This window comes from Euprymna scolopes, chromosome 32, assembly GCF_053919585.1.
Source record: "Euprymna scolopes isolate OS-2025 chromosome 32, ASM5391958v1, whole genome shotgun sequence".
NCBI lineage: Eukaryota > Metazoa > Mollusca > Cephalopoda > Sepiida > Sepiolidae > Euprymna > Euprymna scolopes.
Window position 1 is genome coordinate 68846741 of NC_136513.1, and position 18965 is coordinate 68865705.

An 18965-nucleotide genomic window follows, 5' to 3' on the forward strand; every position below is an offset into this window, starting at 1 on the left:
CAACCTAATATTAGGTTCTTTTATGAAAAGGATTTGTAATGTGAGTGTTAAAGATAGATTTAGATCTGATGACCTGAGAGGAAGATTAAATCTGGATTGTATATGGACATGTGTTCAGAAAAAAAGATTTAATTAGGTTGGACACACTGAAAGAATGAATGAGTGCTTGGGTTAGTAGATGTAGAACAGTTGCAGTAGCCAGGTCAGTTGGCAAGGGAAGGCTAAGGAAAACGTGAAAAAATGATAAGAACCGACTTGATAGAAAGAAGGATTCACAAAGATACGGCTAAAGATAGGTTAGTTTGGCGGAACATTTCTAAAAGACTTCCAACACATGTGAAACCAAATATGATTTAGATACTGATGATCATGGGAAAAGTCTATCAAGCATTTGTATGCAATGTGATGCTGTATGGATGTATGGCTGAGGGCATGTGTTACGTGGAGAGAAATGATATGAGAATGATATGATGGATGTGTAATGTAAGTCTTCAAGACGAGCTTAGTTCTGATGATCTCGACAGTATAAAGAGATGCGTGCAGAAGAGTAGATTTTGATAGAATAGCTATTTTGAAAGAATTGATGAGAGTTCTTGGGTTTGTAGATGCAGAATAGTTGAAGTAGCAGGTTCAGTTCACAGTAGAAGATCAAGTAAAACATGGGAGGAAAGGATAAGAATGGACCTGAGAAAGAGGGATACATAAAAACATGGTCAGAAATAGGTTTGTTTGGTAATTTTTTTTTTTTCAATTTTTAAAAGCTGTCCAACACATGCCAGCATATAAAATCAATGTCAGACTGAATATGATGATTTAAATAATGACCATGGCATTGAAATAAGAGAATACCAAGTGTCATTCTTTTTCTTTTCTAACAAAAAAAAAACAAACAAAAAAACAAAACGGACGAATGTGTAAGGTTTCACAATTTTTTAGATGAAGATTGATAATTTGTAATATTCGGACTACTATTCTCATCCTGAATGTTATTTGCATGTTTCAACCAATGTAACCTACAATCTTCTTCAAATGCATCTTGTCAAACTTAGGAATTTATACAGAATTTTGCACAAATTCCTTTTGTTTTAATCTACAGATTAGCTTGCTTTTGTTCCATTAGTCATGACTAGGAAGAAGTTACAAATTACTTAAGACTTCTACCTGGTCATGGCCGATGGAATGTGAGCCAACTAGCTGTGGATTAAATAAAGGGTTCCATTCAAAATTCTGTACAGATTCTCGAGTTCGACAAGATGCACCTGAAGAAGGTCAAAGGTTACATGTCACAAAATGTGAGAATAATATCCAAGATGAAAACACTTGTCCAAATAATACAAACAATATAGACTTTTTATCATTTGCAAACTTTTATGTCTTTCTGCAAATATTTACAATTTCAACAGAATCCATTTAATACCAAATTAGATAACTATGATATAAAATAAAAATTCATTAGATTACAAAGGATTTGGTTTTTTTTTTGGTTTTTTTTACTCATGTTCACCCTCAACAAGACATATCGCCACTTGGATGCAACGGGTTATTATTTGGGACCATGCCTAAGAAAGATTAACAAGATTAACAAGACGCCAGTTTACATTACATTTAAAACTTCTGTATATCAGTACAGTCAGGGAAGCAGGTAGCAAGGAGGGAATTCCAAAGTCTGTTTAAGGGAAGAGTAGAAAGCTTTCTGGCATTTGGGAACCTCAACAGTGAAGGAGTGTAATTTTGTTGCTAAGCGAGTTGGTCGAGGATATGTACATTGTGGGGGCATAAGTGTAACAAGTTCATAAGAGCACATTCATTAAAATACTTGTAAAACGGGCACAGAGATGCAACATTGCAGCGATGGGACAGGGGTTGGAGCTTAGTTGACAAAGTGAGATATATTAGATTGAAGACTTTTTTTGGACTCTATCGAAGAGGAAGAGACTAGTGGTAAATGTACTAGCCCAGATGTGGCAACAATACTTCATGCGCTCACGCATGGTGGCCTGGTAGAGGTACAGGATACTCTCAAGCACAGGTAATCTTCTAGCATGATATTCTTAATTATTATTTCTTACATGAAGCTAATTAAGTTCAAATGACCTTGAATTGTTGATTCAGTCAAGAATATGAGTAAAACTATTTTAGAAAAACAGTTTAAGATGTATAAAATATTGTTGACTGCATAAGAACAAAATGTAGGCATTATGATAAAGTAAAAAAAAAAAAATAATAATTTCAATGAGCATTATCCGGGAGTCTTTTTAGTGGTCTTCTAATAATATGTTATCTACGGAATGATTTCTAATGCAATATATGATCTACAAAGTTGTTTACATTCCAATATCTGATCTAATCATTAACGATGCAAAACATGGTAGTTTAGGAGTGAATCTTAACACTATTGTAAATAACATATGATTATGACTAGAAACCATTCCGTAGAATGGAAGTGCTTTTTATTACATAAATTGTTATGCTTTTTGCTTAATAGGAATTTAAAAGTTAAATTTAATTATTTTTATATTGTTTGGTCACTAAATTATTAAATGAACCAAATTGCTATAGAATTCTAAATAATTTTAGTAATGTTGAAGATATGAAAAGAAAGAGCGATATAATTCATAAAAAACAATTTTTATTGAAAACTTAAGATAATGAAAGAAAGAGAATTTGATAGAATATGAATATTTTGAGACACCCAAGAACGTTCTGGTGAAAGAAGAGATGTTTTTTTGTTTAAGGAGAAATTGAGTAAACATATTTATTTTGGTTGTTGCCTTATGTGTTTAGGTGTGTGTATATGTTTTGTTGGTGAGAGAGTGTATGTATGCACTGTGGACATGTGTTTAGTGAGCAGATTGTGTGCATGCTTTGCTAGGTGTACAGAAGTTTGTGTGTGTCTTGCTGCATTTGTCAATGGCTCTCAGCTATAGTTCAAAGTTAGCTTTTAAGGACATATATTCTTGCATAGTTTAGGAAAGATAAAAACAAAAAAGAGAGAAAAATTTGATGTTAAATTTTTTATAGTACACACAAGATTTCAGGATTGAATATTTCTTGTGTTGTGATTGATTGAAAGTAATGGATTTGAGCTTTTGCTCAATCAAGAGTCTATATATAAAAACAACATTCACTGCCTCTGTTACTTTGAACAGTGAAGTAATGTTTTCATCTGTATAAGATTATTAGCTTCCAAAACTTAATACATGATTAATTGCAAAGAATTTTAAAGCAGATGTTGGCTCTAGAATTATCAGATCTTCATTAGATTATACTAGCCAACAAGAGAATGCATTTTCCAGCGTCGAGAGTCAAATATCTAATCCTATCCATATAGGGAATTGAAAACTTTCTTTTTTGGATTGGCTGCCAGCTTGGCATGACTCTCACAAACCTTAGTTTGTAAGAGGAAGTGTATGTTGTCTTACACTTCCTGTTCTTGACTCAAGACACCCAGCAGACACAAGCAAGTCAAATTTATATATTGTTCATTTATTTCTATCTGACAACATGTCTTTCTGATTGTATTGAGACATTAATGCATTCTTTTACTCGGTGAAATATCAAAAACGTTATCGCTATCAACCAAGGTAAGTTCATATTAGGCATGTGCATGCAGTATGATGATGTTTGGAAGTGGAACCTAACCAGCAAGAGTTGCGGACATGCATTGCATGGAGAGAAATGATATGAGAATGATACAATGGATGTATAATGTGACGTTTAAAGACAGGCTTAAATCGATCTGATGACTTCAGGAGATTAAAACTGGATGGTATAGGGAGATGTATACAGAAGAGGAGACTGATCGCATGGCCACATTGAAAGAATGGATGCGAATTCTTGAGTTAATAAATGTAGAACAGTTGTGTTCACAGGAAAAGACCGAAGAAACATGGGAGGAGATAAGGATTAGCTTGAAAGAGTGATAAATTAATTTGAAAGTCAATTTCTACAAACCATTCAACACATCAGTATGTGAAACGCAATATGATGATGATCTTAACCTTTTGTTTTAAATGTTTTTGCATGCATCTCATAAGATTGTCGAAAACAAATTGTTGGTGAGAATAAATGTGCATATAAGTAAACCTAGCTGTTTCTTTTGTATTGTCCCCCCCCACTGATAACAAAATATACAAAATGGTTAAGAAAGTTAAAGCTAGAATATTCGTTAGCTTTATATCATGATTTTTTTGTTTAAATGCTTCTAAGTTCCTATCAAATTTCAGAGAGTCAACACAAAATAATCCATTGTTTTTTTTTCAACTATTATTAAAAGATTAAAATGATTGAATTCTTGTTTACACATAAACCGAAATGTATTCTAGTGGATTTAATTTTTTAATAGGATTTAAAAAAAAATTTCCCTGTTTTATGATATTATATTTTTGACTGTAATTCAATTAAAAAATTAATAAACATCAAAGTCACATTGACGCAAGACACACATAAAGTTGTCTCATAATTCGTACAAGATCATCTAGACATACACATAGAGGAGAGAGAAAATATAATGAAAAGATAAAATTCATTCGTGGTATGATTAAAAAAGAAAAACGGCAATTTACTGATAAGGAAAAGTGGAAAACTGCTTTTTCATGGCTCATTGGGGTTATAAGGTCAAAGGAGGCTTTAAAAAGCCACTACACTAGAAGTGTACTCTGGCCTACAAAAATACAGAGCAACCCTGTCAGCATTTCTCAGTCAGAGCACTTCAGGTAATCAGCAATAAACTTCTTGTGAATGAACATTCCAGGACCTCCCATGATCATAGCTCAACCCAACAAAATCAAGGCCAGTGTCCAACTGATTGTCAAGGTCATATATTTGATAGCACGAACAACATTTCATGGCTGTAATTTGATGCTAATGTATGAATATTTCGAATTAAAACAAGTTTACATGCTCTCCGATTGCATGAAGATAAAGTTTAAATATGAAGCCAACAAGAATGATAAAAAAAAAAAAAATGGTCAGGGTAATCCAATTCCTTCTGTAAGCAAGGCAATATTTAAAATAAGGTTGGGTAAAAGGTATGTAAGTAAAGAGGTCTGGACTTTTAAACTCAAGATAATTTCTACATTCTAGTCGGTATCAGGATGTCATTCTTCCAAGCATTGCCTCCTCTTTGTACGATTATGATCAAATTTGCTATAACTCACCGTTTTTAATATTTTCTTTAAGTACAGAATAGTTGACAGTCGAAACTCGTAAAGAGTTCTTATAACGTTTAAAAAAAAAAAAAAAAAAAAAATTCGTACAAATACGTTTTCACATGTTAAAAGTATGCGGCTTCGGTAGATAATTTTAATGCATTTTTATAAATGATGTGTTTTTCCTTTGCGAATTTTCCCGTGTTAACTATTTTGTATTTATACCTTTTTTCTTTCATTCATTCACTGTAAATAATTTGAGTGACTGAAGTAGGATTTAACCAAGATATTCAATGATCAGAGAAAATAGAACATTTATCTACAAAGATTAACAGAAATTAAAATCTTAAAAGACGGTACTCATTATTAAGTGAGAACCTGACAAAGAACCTATGGAACTTATGGTCTGGTCAGTCTCAGGAAACCAAGCATTACCTCCTCCTTTGTAAACGGGGAAGACGAAGGTACATCTTTCCACTCATTCAGAGAGCCCTACAGTGTAGGGGAGGGCTCTCTGAATGAGTGGAAAGATGCCCCCTACACTCCATCCTTAAGAAAGAAGCTGAATTCCCCATTATAAACTGACCTTGTGTCTAACTTTACCGTAATGTGTGTTGGGTGGGGGGGGGGGGCAGTTAAATAAACTTATTAAATGACAAAATGTAGAGTTTGTAATTAGCTGTGAATAGTGATCGATAAATAAAAAAATTAAAAGTTAAACTTTAGTCATTCTAAAAAATTTTTTTTTTTAATTTGTTAAATCAAAGGTCACTTCACAGAGTCAAGTAAGTGTATCTAAAACATTTTTCACTTAAATTTCGTATTAAAAATGGAAATGAGTGTAAATAAAAAGTAAAAATACTACATTCATGGAAAGAAAACTATCGGTATTATCGTAGCTACCCCACCCGAACAAAACAGATTCTACTTACCCTGTAAAACTGGAAAAAAAAAAAAAAAAAAAAGCAAGATTTATAAACAAACAAAACCAAATATTGTATTGTAAAGTTTCACATGGCTTTAACGTAAAATGACTCCTCATTTCTGGGCAATTCTCTAGCACAGTTAACATTTTTTGTTATAGGATATAAATTCTGTTGTTTTTTTTTTGGGGGGGGGGTCCATTTTTTAGGACAGTCACGGATGGTTTTAAGACATTGCCAGTCATACTTAGGGTTAATGGGGGGGGGGAGTAAATCGTCATAAAAAGTTAGAATGGCCCGGAAAATGAGGATCATTTTACATTAAATTTATATGCGAAATTGATCTCAGTATAATTCTTTAAAAAAAATAATAGAGGTTCACACGTTATGGTTTATATATATAAAAAAAATGGAATCTTATTTTTTTTCAGGGCGGTGGGATAATTTAGTTTAGGCTATTATTCTACAAATTTAGTGTAAACAGTGAGTAAACGCTACATTTGTAAAGAAAGAAAATAATTCTAGAAGGTAGAAGAAAACACACGAGAAAAAAAAAAAAAGCAAATTTAAGTGGCAAAAAAATCGTTAAGAACAAAGATTCTGATTTTTCAAAAAGTTGCCCATTTTCCTTTGAGAAATATGAACAAAAATAAGTTTTGTTTCTAATTTATTAAATTAACCAGAAAAATAAAGACAGAATCTCATTTTTATTTTTTTCCGTTGACAGCGCGAGAGAAAAGGGTATTTTTACAGTATTTATTTTTTAACATTTTACTAAAATCTATTAAAAAGACAATTCTCGAAAATACAAAAAAAAAAAAACACAGAAAAGTGGTAAAAAAAAGCAAATATTTAACAAATAAATGTTACCAAAGGCAAGATAAGTTACTCTTCTACCTATCTAGATAAGTTTTTGTGTTTTAACTTATTTTAAAGCGTTTATTCAGTTTGAAAGGCAAGAAGTGTCGAGTAGTTAAGTTAAAACAACAACAAAGATGGCGGACACGATGCTTTGTTGTCTATAGCAAAACATACCCGGATTTAGAAAGAAACGACTAAAAACGAGAGATTAAAATGAGAACAAGTTTTTGGTTCCAAAGAAAGAATCACCCTCCTCGCCCTTCCCTAAAAAAGAAACTTTGATTTTATTTATGGCTGCGAGGATTCAAAATAAATGGTAATTGTAAGGAATGGATACCCGGAGGATAAAAAAAAAAAAAAAAAAATTTTTTTTAACTAACCGGTAAATGAGGAGATCGTCCTAATGTGTATAAAAAAAAAAAAAAAAAAAATTCGCACAGGCGATAAAAATTCATTTTCTAAGATTATGAACCATTCCCAGCATGAAATCTGAAGAAAATAACATTTAAAATTGAGGTAAATATCGCCTATACATTAGAACTTTTAAAAAGTGTTTTGGAAGGCGATCTATCTCCTCATTTACACACCCTTCAGATGCTTAGTGGTGTCGGCGTTTTTTATTTATTTATTTTGCGACTTTCAAATCAAACTGCTTTGATAATTTCTGGCATTGATTTTTGGTCAATAACGAATCGATTATAAAAACTAAAATTGGCGAACCTGAACGGGAATCACCCCCGATATATTAGTGTCCAATCAATAATAATCCACTAAAAAAAAAAAAAAAAAAAAAAATGCAAGTCGTTTTTAAGATGGGGAGGTTGGAAGTGTTAATTCCGGGGTTTGTATTACTACACATAGATTCGAAAAAGTTTTCAAAAAAACAAATATATAACAAATAAATGTTATCAAAGGCAAGATAAATTACTTTTCTACCAAACTGGATATAATTTTCGTGTTTTTATTCAATTTAACATGTTTATTCAGCTCGAAAAGCATACAGTGTTTACCGATGTATTGGAAAATTTAAAATGGCGGCCGACTCTCTCTTTAACACGGTAAGTTTGGAAAAAGGTGTAATAAATAATAAACTAGACAAAATACTGTTAGAAATTCGCTCAATATATGTTACCGTGACATAACTTGACATATTCGGTGGTTTTTAATTCCGAAAGCCGTTCTTGGTGGTGGGTGGGGGTTCTCTTTCGGTTCCGCCCTCCAAATTCTCTCGGTGACGTTCCAATAAATTGGCGAGGAAAAACAATAATAATTGCCGAAATGCATTTATCAGTCGAGTCTTTAAATCACATTTATTTGATATCAATTACAATTTTAAATTGAGTTTCCACATTTTCACAACGTTTCGACCATTTTAAAAATAATTTCGCTTTTCTGCAGGTGCGTTGAACAACAATCAAAATTCCAAAATGTAAATAAGGAGTCATTCAATCATTCATCATAGAAAAATACAAACATTAATTATTCATTTTCTTAATTATGTTTTTTAAATTTACCAACAATTTTTTATTTAGCAAACATTTTTTTTAATATAAAATTCAATACCAAAAACTACAAATTTAAATAAATTTACGTCTGTGAACACTTTTAGTTATTATTTTTTAAAAAAATTTTTGTATTATTATTTTTTTTTATCAAAAACAAAACTATTTTTATGGAATGAAACACTTATCGATTTTTCTTTTCAAAGTTATTGTATTCCAGAACGAGTAAAAAAATATATATGTCAACATTTAAATAAAATTTAGAGGACATTTCCGTGCTGTGTGTAGGCGTAATGAATGTTTTCGAAGATTTTAGAAGACAAGCAGACAACCCAAGAATGAATTTTTTTCTTGCGTGAAATCTGATTTGTACGAAGAAATGATCTACGACATAATTAAAAACTACGAAAAGAAACAAAGGGAGTCTTACCAACAAGTTTAAACAATTTGAATATGATTGTATTGCTTGTTCTTTCCTGGTTCTCTGTTCATTCAAAATATAGATCAGGTGCTAACTTTCACCATCTTGTATTTTCCAGTCACATGATCACAGAGTACAAAGGTCACTTCCGGGTCATACTGTTGACATATGACTGCACATGTCAGTTCCGGGTCACACAGACAAATTCACAAAAACAACCTCTTCACAAATTAATTGTAGATGAAATTTACGTTGAGAAAACCTCAACATGAGTCGATGAAAAATTGTGTACATGCGATGAATAGTGTTTGATCGTGTTGTTTTTCCAGTTTTATTTTTGGTTTTAAAAATTGATTACTATATATGCGATGAAGAATTATATACTAAATAATTTAGTATATCATTTTTCCGAGTCGAATTTTAATGTGGGGGAAATCCGCTCTTGGATTGGAATAAAAATTTCGGATATTTATTTGTATAAAAAACAAACCAAAAATGGTTAAGAAACAAATATATAAAAAATAAATGTTACCAAAGGCAAGATAAGCCACTATGACATTTATTGGGTTGGTTTGCCACCAGCATTTTGTTTAATTTTTCGATTTTTGAGCGATGCTCGAGACTCCGATGAGACAGCCTTATGTCCGCCATTTTGTTGTTATTCTAACTTAAACTATCGGCACTGCTTGTGTTTCAAGCTAAATAAACACTTAAAAATAAGTTAAAAAAATTGTCCAGGTACGTAAAAAAGACTCTTTTGGACTTAACTCTTCCTAAGTCCGAAAATTCAGTACGCAAAGTTAAGACGTCGGAAATGGACGCGGTTTAGCTAAATATGAAACGGAAGTCACTGAGCGTGAAACGAAATACGAAACCATATGGAAACACTTTTTGCTTTATCATGAAACAATAAAGAAATAATTAACTATTATTTTTTACATTCATATAAATATTTTTGTAATATTTAAAATATATTCATGTGGAGAGAAAGAGTGGGCTCAAATAAATTCAGCGAGATGCTTTGGCAAAGCACAAGCCAGTGCATATCATCATCATCGCATCCATTTATTCATTTTAAGAAACTTTTTTTATACAAATGTTTTAAAAAGTTTTCTGCAATAATACAAGTGTTGATAATTTTTTTTATACATTATAACAAAATTCTGTGATGAAACTTGTAAAAGACATATTATTTCCAAAAGACATCATTTATAGAAATATAAATAATAAAGATTCTCATAAGTTTTTTTTCTGATAACACAAATGTTAAAAAAAACCCAAAAAACCAACTATTTATAGAAATGTAAAAAATGAAAGTTTATTATTTTTTTTTATTGTTTCAAGATAGCACAAGAGGTGTTAAAACTAAAATAATTTTTAAAAATAAATTATTTCCATATGGTTTCGTATCTTGTTCCATGTTTAGTGAATTCCGTTCCATATTTACGTAAACAAAGTCCATTTTTTAACTTTCAGTACTGAACTTTTGGACTTTAGTAACATTTATTTGTTAAGGGTTTGTATTACTATACACACAGATTCGAAAACGTTGTCAAAAAACAAAATATAACAAATAAATGTTTACTTTTCTACCTAACTGGATGATTTTTAGTGTTTTAGCTCGAAAAACGTAGTGTTTACTGATGTATTGGAAAATTAAAAATGGCGCCGGACTCTCTGTTGAACACGGTAAGTTTGGGAAAATGAGTTAAAAATTAAAAACTATACAAAATGCTATTAACCCCCCCCTCTAAATATATGTCAGCCATGTCACGGTAACATATACCGAGCGAGTTTCTATCAGTGTGTTGTATATATATTTTTTATTTTTAACTCATTTTCCCAAACTTACCGTGTTCAACATAGAGTCCGGCGCCATTATTAATTTTCCAATACATCGGTAAACACTGTACGTTTTCGAGCTAATAAACATGTGACAGTAAATAAAAGCACTAAAAAAATATCCAGTTAGGTAGAAAAGTAACTTATCTTGCCTTTGATAACATTTATTTGTTATATATTTGTCTTTTGACAACTTTTTCCAATCTATGTGTATAAGTAATACAAATCCATATACTCGTCGCGGAACGAAGGTGGCATATTCCAAAAATCACGTAAATTGATATCAAGTAGTTTTTTTTAAGTAAGAAAAAAACATTTTAGTGATTCTAATATTAAATAAATACATTATAATGCTGCTTTACATCTCAGTAGTTTGAATTGAGTTGTCTCCCTCTTATCTATGCTGGATCAAAAACCATGGCCGACCAAAAAATCATTATATCTTGCTTAGTCCTAAAATTTGATTTTCTTAATTAAAAAAAAAAAACCCTACTTAATCAATTTATATAATCTTTGGAATATGACATCTATGTTCCATGACGAGTACGTTTTTCTGTGTTTTTGTTCTTTAAATTGTAATTAAGCACCAATTCTTCAATTAAAATTACTGACGTTTTATTATTTGCAGAACAAAATATGTTCCTATTTATAATTCAGAAATTGATGGGGGATAATTCTAAAATATAAAATGAAAAAAAAGAAAGAAATGTTTTGAAAAAATATTTCTTTCTTCAAATCATCTCCTCCAAATATTCGTGTTAAATACGAAGGTCACGACGGGTAAAATCACGTGAAAATTAAGCACGAGTTTATTTATTTATTTATTTATTTAAACACACTTTGCATTTTTTATTATTTTAAATTTGGATTTCCGATATATATATATATATATATATATATATATATATATATATATATATATATATATATATATATATATATATATATATATAAAATTGTAATTCAATGAATTTCAAAAAACTCTCATTGAAATGAAATGAAGTGGTTGAGTTTCATATCAAAGAATTTGTATTATTCTTAACAAGACAAAGAATGCTTTAGAAAATTAATCTCCTTAACCTATAGGGTTTCGATGTCTACCATCTCAACAGAGGAGAGAAAATATTAGCAAATACTTATGCACCCTATTTGCTAAAGTCAGTGAGACATGGAAAGTCAAAATAATAAATTACATCTTACAATCTCACGTTTCCATAACAACTGATTGTTAAATAAAAACTATTCTGAAGTGTGTGTGTATATATATATACATATATATATATATATATATATATATATATATATATATATATATATATATATATATATATATGTGTGTGTGTGTGTGTGTGTGTATATATGTATATATATATATATATATATATATATATATATACTTGTTTATTGTTATATAAACATGCTCACATCCCGCTGCTACAAATAGCCACTTGTTTCAATCAAACAACAGATATCATCAGGCAGCGACTTGACTATTCAAAAGTTCAATGAATAATGGATTTTTATTTTAGGTAGGAACTCTTTAGAAGTTGGAGTTAAAAAACTTAAAACACAGGACTTTAATTAAATAAAAAAGTAAAAAGGGAGAGGCAATTTAAATAAAGTTAAAAGATTACAATGGGGAGAGAGTGATTGAGAAGAGAAAAAAAAGGAATAGAGACAGAAATAGAGAAAGAAAATAGAGAGAAAACAAAATAGAGAGAAAAAGAAGAGAGAAAATATATATATATATATATATATACACACACATATATATATATATATATATATATATATATATATATATATATATATATATATATATATATATGATATGGAGAAGAAAAGAAAAAAGATATAAATGGTTATAATAAAGAGAATAAGAACTAGAAGGAAAAGGAAAGAATAATGAGATCTAGTTAAATAGAGGAAGAGAGAAAGTAAGAATTTGACAGTATATAGAAAAAGAAAAAGAAAAAGATCTGCGTGTCAACCAATTTATGAACAATTATACAATTCAGTAATGAAACATATTATTACAAATACAAACAGAAGATACAGTCCAAGCGTCAGAAATGAACGTGTCAAAAAAGGCAGTGAATGTATTCAGCTAGCATATTTATCCACTTACATACGTCCACGAGTAAAATCAACGCAATTCAAACATACGTCTACCATTAATTAGGCCCTTTATGCTAAATGATATAAGTTTAAAGTTTTCGCGTTTTTATTAGATAAATATATGAATAAAAGAAGAAAATAATGATAAAACAATATTAAAATTATTATTAATAACAATAAACATAATAGTAATGATAATTATAATAATAATAATAATAATAATAATAATAATAATAATAATAATAATAATAATAATAATAATAAAAACAGAATAAAATTAATATTTATTATCTTTTTAATATAACATATTTAGTCATAAGAGGGGATTAAATAAATTAAATAGGTCCAATAATTATAAATAAAAAACTACTAATATTTATGTATATAAAAAGAATACAATACAAATATATATATATACACACACACAAATATATATATCCAAATATGCACACACATACACACACACATATATATATACATATATATATATATATACATATACATGCACATAAGTAAAGGTGTAACTATACTATTAAGTTGGAAGTTTAAGCTATTTAAGTATAGATATAAAGTCATATTAAATCACAAAATAATACATTCAAGACCAGATTACTAATAACACAGATACAAGTACACTTACCTATAAATATATAAATATATTCAGGCAAAAGAAGTAATTAAATCAACGAAATACTCAAAAATAGCGACGCACAGGTAGATAGTACCCAAATTAAAAATAAGATACATATGTATATACTCACAGAGAACCAACCGACATACTAATAAGCACACATATACATATATATATATATATAAAGATATATATATATATATATATATATATATATAATCTTATGTATACACATACATACAAAAAATACACAAATATATGCACACAATCATATACTAATAAACAACAACGCACACACACATATATATACTCACACATAAATATGTATAATTTACATAAATTATATATATAGAAATACATAAGAATACAAATAATTTGGCAAGAGTACAGATAGATGCATACACACATAGAAACATACAAATGGATTGAATAAACATGGGAGGGTATACCAAATAATATAGAAATATATAGATCTAAGTACACACGGTCATAAAATAAATACATAGACACATACATATACACATAGACACACAGGTATATAAGGTAGGAGAAGTAAAGAATGAAATCAGGAGAGGAGAAAGTATATTAATAGTATTTTAATAAATTATAGAAATCAGTGACAATTTTTAATTTATTTAAATTTTATATCTAAACTAAATTACTTAAAAGATGGGTTTTATAATGTTTGCAATTAATTGAATTTTCGTGCTTCTTATTTAATAATTTATCTCTTTCTCTAAAAGTAAGTATAAATAATTTCTCATAAAGACATAGGTAGCAAGGCGAGTTTAAAGATGAACAGGTTTTCGCTTTCTTTAAAATTTTCCAATTTACTATTGGGGAGTAACCTTGCTCTACTAGTTCATTGTAATATTTAGACAAGGAAGTTCTATTTTTGTACTCATTATTTTCAAAAGAGCACTTGTGACCGGTAAATCTTTCTTTAAAATTGTTATTTGTCATTCCTATGTAATATTTTTTTTCATTCGGATTTTCCTTAGTAGAAATAGTTGCTTGGTACACTACAGAAGTAATTTGACAATTTCCTTTAAGAGGGCATTTTGATTTAATTCTACAGTTACAGCTTTCGGTAGCAATGGGTGTGCTATTTTTGTTTAATATTTTGTTATTATGTTTTTTAATTATTTTTTCAAGGTTTTCATTACAGCTATAACTAAGTTTTATTGTATTTTTATTGAAAATTTTATGTAGTATGTTATTAATAGGGAAGTGCTTTTTAATTAAGTTTAAGAATTTCATTCCTAGATTTGTTTTAAGTTTCAGATTAAAAGGGGGATTGTACCACAGGATTTTTCTCTTACGGTTTCTATTTGTATTTGTGTTTGGGTGTGTTGGTTCTATGAACTCAATTTGGGTGTTTTTGTATCCACTATCCTTAAGGGCCCTGTTATAGAAATATTTATGTTTATTAAATATTTCAAGATTGGAAGAATTGTCACTGATTCTTTTACTAATGGATTTGGGGATATGCCTAATGATAGATTTTGGGTGATTTGATAGGGGGTGTACATAAATTGGGTTTGAGTTTTCCTTCCTATATGGTTGGTAGATGCCTTTCCTTAAATCAAAGTTCACATCCAAAAAATTTACAGTTTTAACATCTGATATAATATCCACTTTTAATTTAATTCTAAATCATTACTGTTGAGCACTATTATACGCTGGATTTGTTTTTACCTAAACATGGAGAAAATTAACTTCCAAACATCCCTGAAAAATATTCCTACCACCACCAATCGGAATTATCAGATGACCCTCCTTCTAAAAACTGAGGAGCTACTTAGGAGAATGAAGTGGAAAGCTTTTTTCTTCCTGAGAAATTCAAATGACAACAAGAATAAGGATTACCATGGTTTCAAAAATCGAGATTCGGCACCACATATCGACCAATTGGATGCTTTTGAAGCAGACATTATGGATCTTATTAGAGGCCTGTCTTTCCATACGAAAAAGAATCATTTTCAAAAACAGTTGGATTTTACGATTAAGAAAATCAACACCTCGGATTACCTTTACGTTAAAGCAGATAAGACGCAAAATTTCTACAAACTAACTACACAGGAATATAACAAGCTTATTAAAGAAAATATTACAAAAAATTACAAAAAATCAAATATAGATATTTGCAAAAAAATTGACAAAGATAGTAAAGAAATAACTGATAGACTTAAAATTAGTAATAGAGTGGGAATTTTACAAAAAAAACAGTCATATATTTTGCTTAAAGACCATAAGATAAATTTTGAAAATAAACCTACAACTAGGTTAATTAATCCTACGAAACCCGAAATTGGTAAATTAAGTAAAAATATACTAGAAAGAGTTAACTATCAAATTAAATCAACATATAAACTAAATCTATGGATTAACACAGCGGATACCATCAAATGGTTTTCCAATATACATAATAAAAAGAATTGTACTTTCTTACAATTCGATATTGTGAATTACTATCCCTCCATATCTAAGGAACTATTCGAAGAGGTGATGGAGTTTGCCAAACTCCTGTCTGATATAAAAGACACTGAAATTGAAATTATACGGACATGTAGAAATACTACATTAATTAGTGGAAATGATCAGTGGTTGAAAAAAGATCAAAATGACCTGTTTGACATTTCCATGGGGTCTTTGGATTCGGCTGAAATGACAGACTTAGTAGGTCTATTCATACTATACAACTTAACCAAAGACATCAATGTCATGGATATAGGCTTGTATCGTGATGATGGACTGATGATCATCAAGGAATCCAACGGCCCTAAATGTGAAAGAACCAAAAAGATTATCTTAAATGAATTCCGTAGAATTAAATTAAAAGTGGATATTATATCAGATGTTAAAACTGTAAATTTTTTGGATGTGAACTTTGATTTAAGGAAAGGCATCTACCAACTATATAGGAAGGAAAACTCAAACCCAATTTATGTACACCCCCTATCAAATCACCCAAAATCTATCATTAGGCATATCCCCAAATCCATTAGTAAAAGAATCAGTGACAATTCTTCCAATCTTGAAATATTTAATAAACATAAATATTTCTATAACAGGGCCCTTAAGGATAGTGGATACAAAAACACCCAAATTGAGTTCATAGAACCAACACACCCAAACACAAATACAAATAGAAACCGTAAGAGAAAAATCCTGTGGTACAATCCCCCTTTTAATCTGAAACTTAAAACAAATCTAGGAATGAAATTCTTAAACTTAATTAAAAAGCACTTCCCTATTAATAACATACTACATAAAATTTTCAATAAAAATACAATAAAACTTAGTTATAGCTGTAATGAAAACCTTGAAAAAATAATTAAAAAACATAATAACAAAATATTAAACAAAAATAGCACACCCATTGCTACCGAAAGCTGTAACTGTAGAATTAAATCAAAATGCCCTCTTAAAGGAAATTGTCAAATTACTTCTGTAGTGTACCAAGCAACTATTTCTACTAAGGAAAATCCGAATGAAAAAAAATATTACATAGGAATGACAAATAACAATTTTAAAGAAAGATTTACCGGTCACAAGTGCTCTTTTGAAAATAATGAGTACAAAAATAGAACTTCCTTGTCTAAATATTACAATGAACTAGTAGAGCAAGGTTACTCCCCAATAGTAAATTGGAAAATTTTAAAGAAAGCGAAAACCTGTTCATCTTTAAACTCGCCTTGCTACCTATGTCTTTATGAGAAATTATTTATACTTACTTTTAGAGAAAGAGATAAATTATTAAATAAGAAGCACGAAAATTCAATTAATTGCAAACATTATAAAACCCATCTTTTAAGTAATTTAGTTTAGATATAAAATTTAAATAAATTAAAAATTGTCACTGATTTCTATAATTTATTAAAATACTATTAATATACTTTCTCCTCTCCTGATTTCATTCTTTACTTCTCCTACCTTATATACCTGTGTGTCTATGTGTATATGTATGTGTCTATGTATTTATTTTATGACCGTGTGTACTTAGATCTATATATTTCTATATTATTTGGTATACCCTCCCATGTTTATTCAATCCATTTGTATGTTTCTATGTGTGTATGCATCTATCTGTACTCTTGCCAAATTATTTGTATTGTTATGTATTTCTATATATATAATTTATGTAAATTATACATATTTATGTGTGAGTATATATATGTGTGTGTGCGTTGTTGTTTATTAGTATATGATTGTGTGCATATATTTGTGTATTTTTTGTATGTATGTGTATACATAAGATTATATATATATATATATATATATATATATATATATATATATATATATATATATATCTTTATATATATATATATGCTTATTTGTATGTCGGTTGGTTCTCTGTGAGTATATACATATGTATCTTATTATTTTTAATTTGGGTACTATCTACATGTGCGTCGCTATTTTTGAGTATTTCGTTGATTTAATTACTTTTGCCTGAATATATTTATATATTTATAGGTAAGTGTACTTGTATCTGTGTTATTAGTAATCTGGTCTTGAATGTATTATTTTGTGATTTAATATGACTTTATATCTATACTTAAATAGCTTAAACTTCCAACTTAATTGTATAGTTACACCTTTACTTATGTGCATGTATATGTATATATATATATATATATATATATATGTATATATATATGTGTGTGTGTATGTGTTTGCATATTTGGATATATATATTTGTGTGTGTGTATATATATATATTTGTATTGTATTCTTTTTATATACATAAATATTAGTAGTTTTTTATTTATAATTATTGGACCTATTTAATTTATTTAATCCCCTCTTATGACTAAATATGTTATATTAAAAAGATAATAAATATTAATTTTATTCTGTTTTTATTATTATTATTATTATTATTATTATTATTATTATTATTATTATTATTATTATAATAATTATCATTACTATTATGTTTATTGTTATTAATAATAATTTTAATATTGTTTTATCATTATTTTCTTCTTTTATTCATATATTTATCTAATAAAAACGCGAAAACTTTAAACTTATATCATTTAGCATAAAGGGCCTAATTAATGGTAGACGTATGTTTGAATTGCGTTGATTTTACTCGTGGACGTATGTAAGTGGATAAATATGCTAGCTGAATACATTCACTGCCTTTTTTGACACGTTCTGACGCTTGGACTGTATCTTCTGTTTGTATTTGTAATAATATGTTTCATTACTGAATTGTATAATTGTTCATAAATTGGTTGACACGCAGATCTTTTTCTTTTTCTTTTTCTTTTTCTATATACTGTCAAATTCTTACTTTCTTTCTTCCTCTATTTAACTAGATCTCATTATTCTTTCCTTTTCCTTCTAGTTCTTATTCTCTTTATTATAACCATTTATATCTTTTTTCTTTTCTTCTCCATATCATATATATATATATATATATGTATATATATATATATATATATATATATATATATTATATATATATATATATATATATATATATGTATTTGTGTATATATA

General features: G+C 28.8%; 1 protein-coding gene across 1 annotated transcript in view; it reads right to left on the reverse strand.

Annotated features, from left to right (window-relative positions):
• LOC145256412 (V-type proton ATPase subunit C 1-like) overlaps positions 1-9007 on the reverse strand; it is a 63168-nt gene extending 54161 nt beyond the window's left edge. The window contains exon 1 of the mRNA XM_080115280.1: positions 8867-9007. The gene's annotated coding sequence lies outside the window, so the exon portion shown is untranslated. The remainder of the gene's footprint in view (positions 1-8866) is intronic.
• Between the last annotated feature and the right edge of the window lie 9958 nt (positions 9008-18965).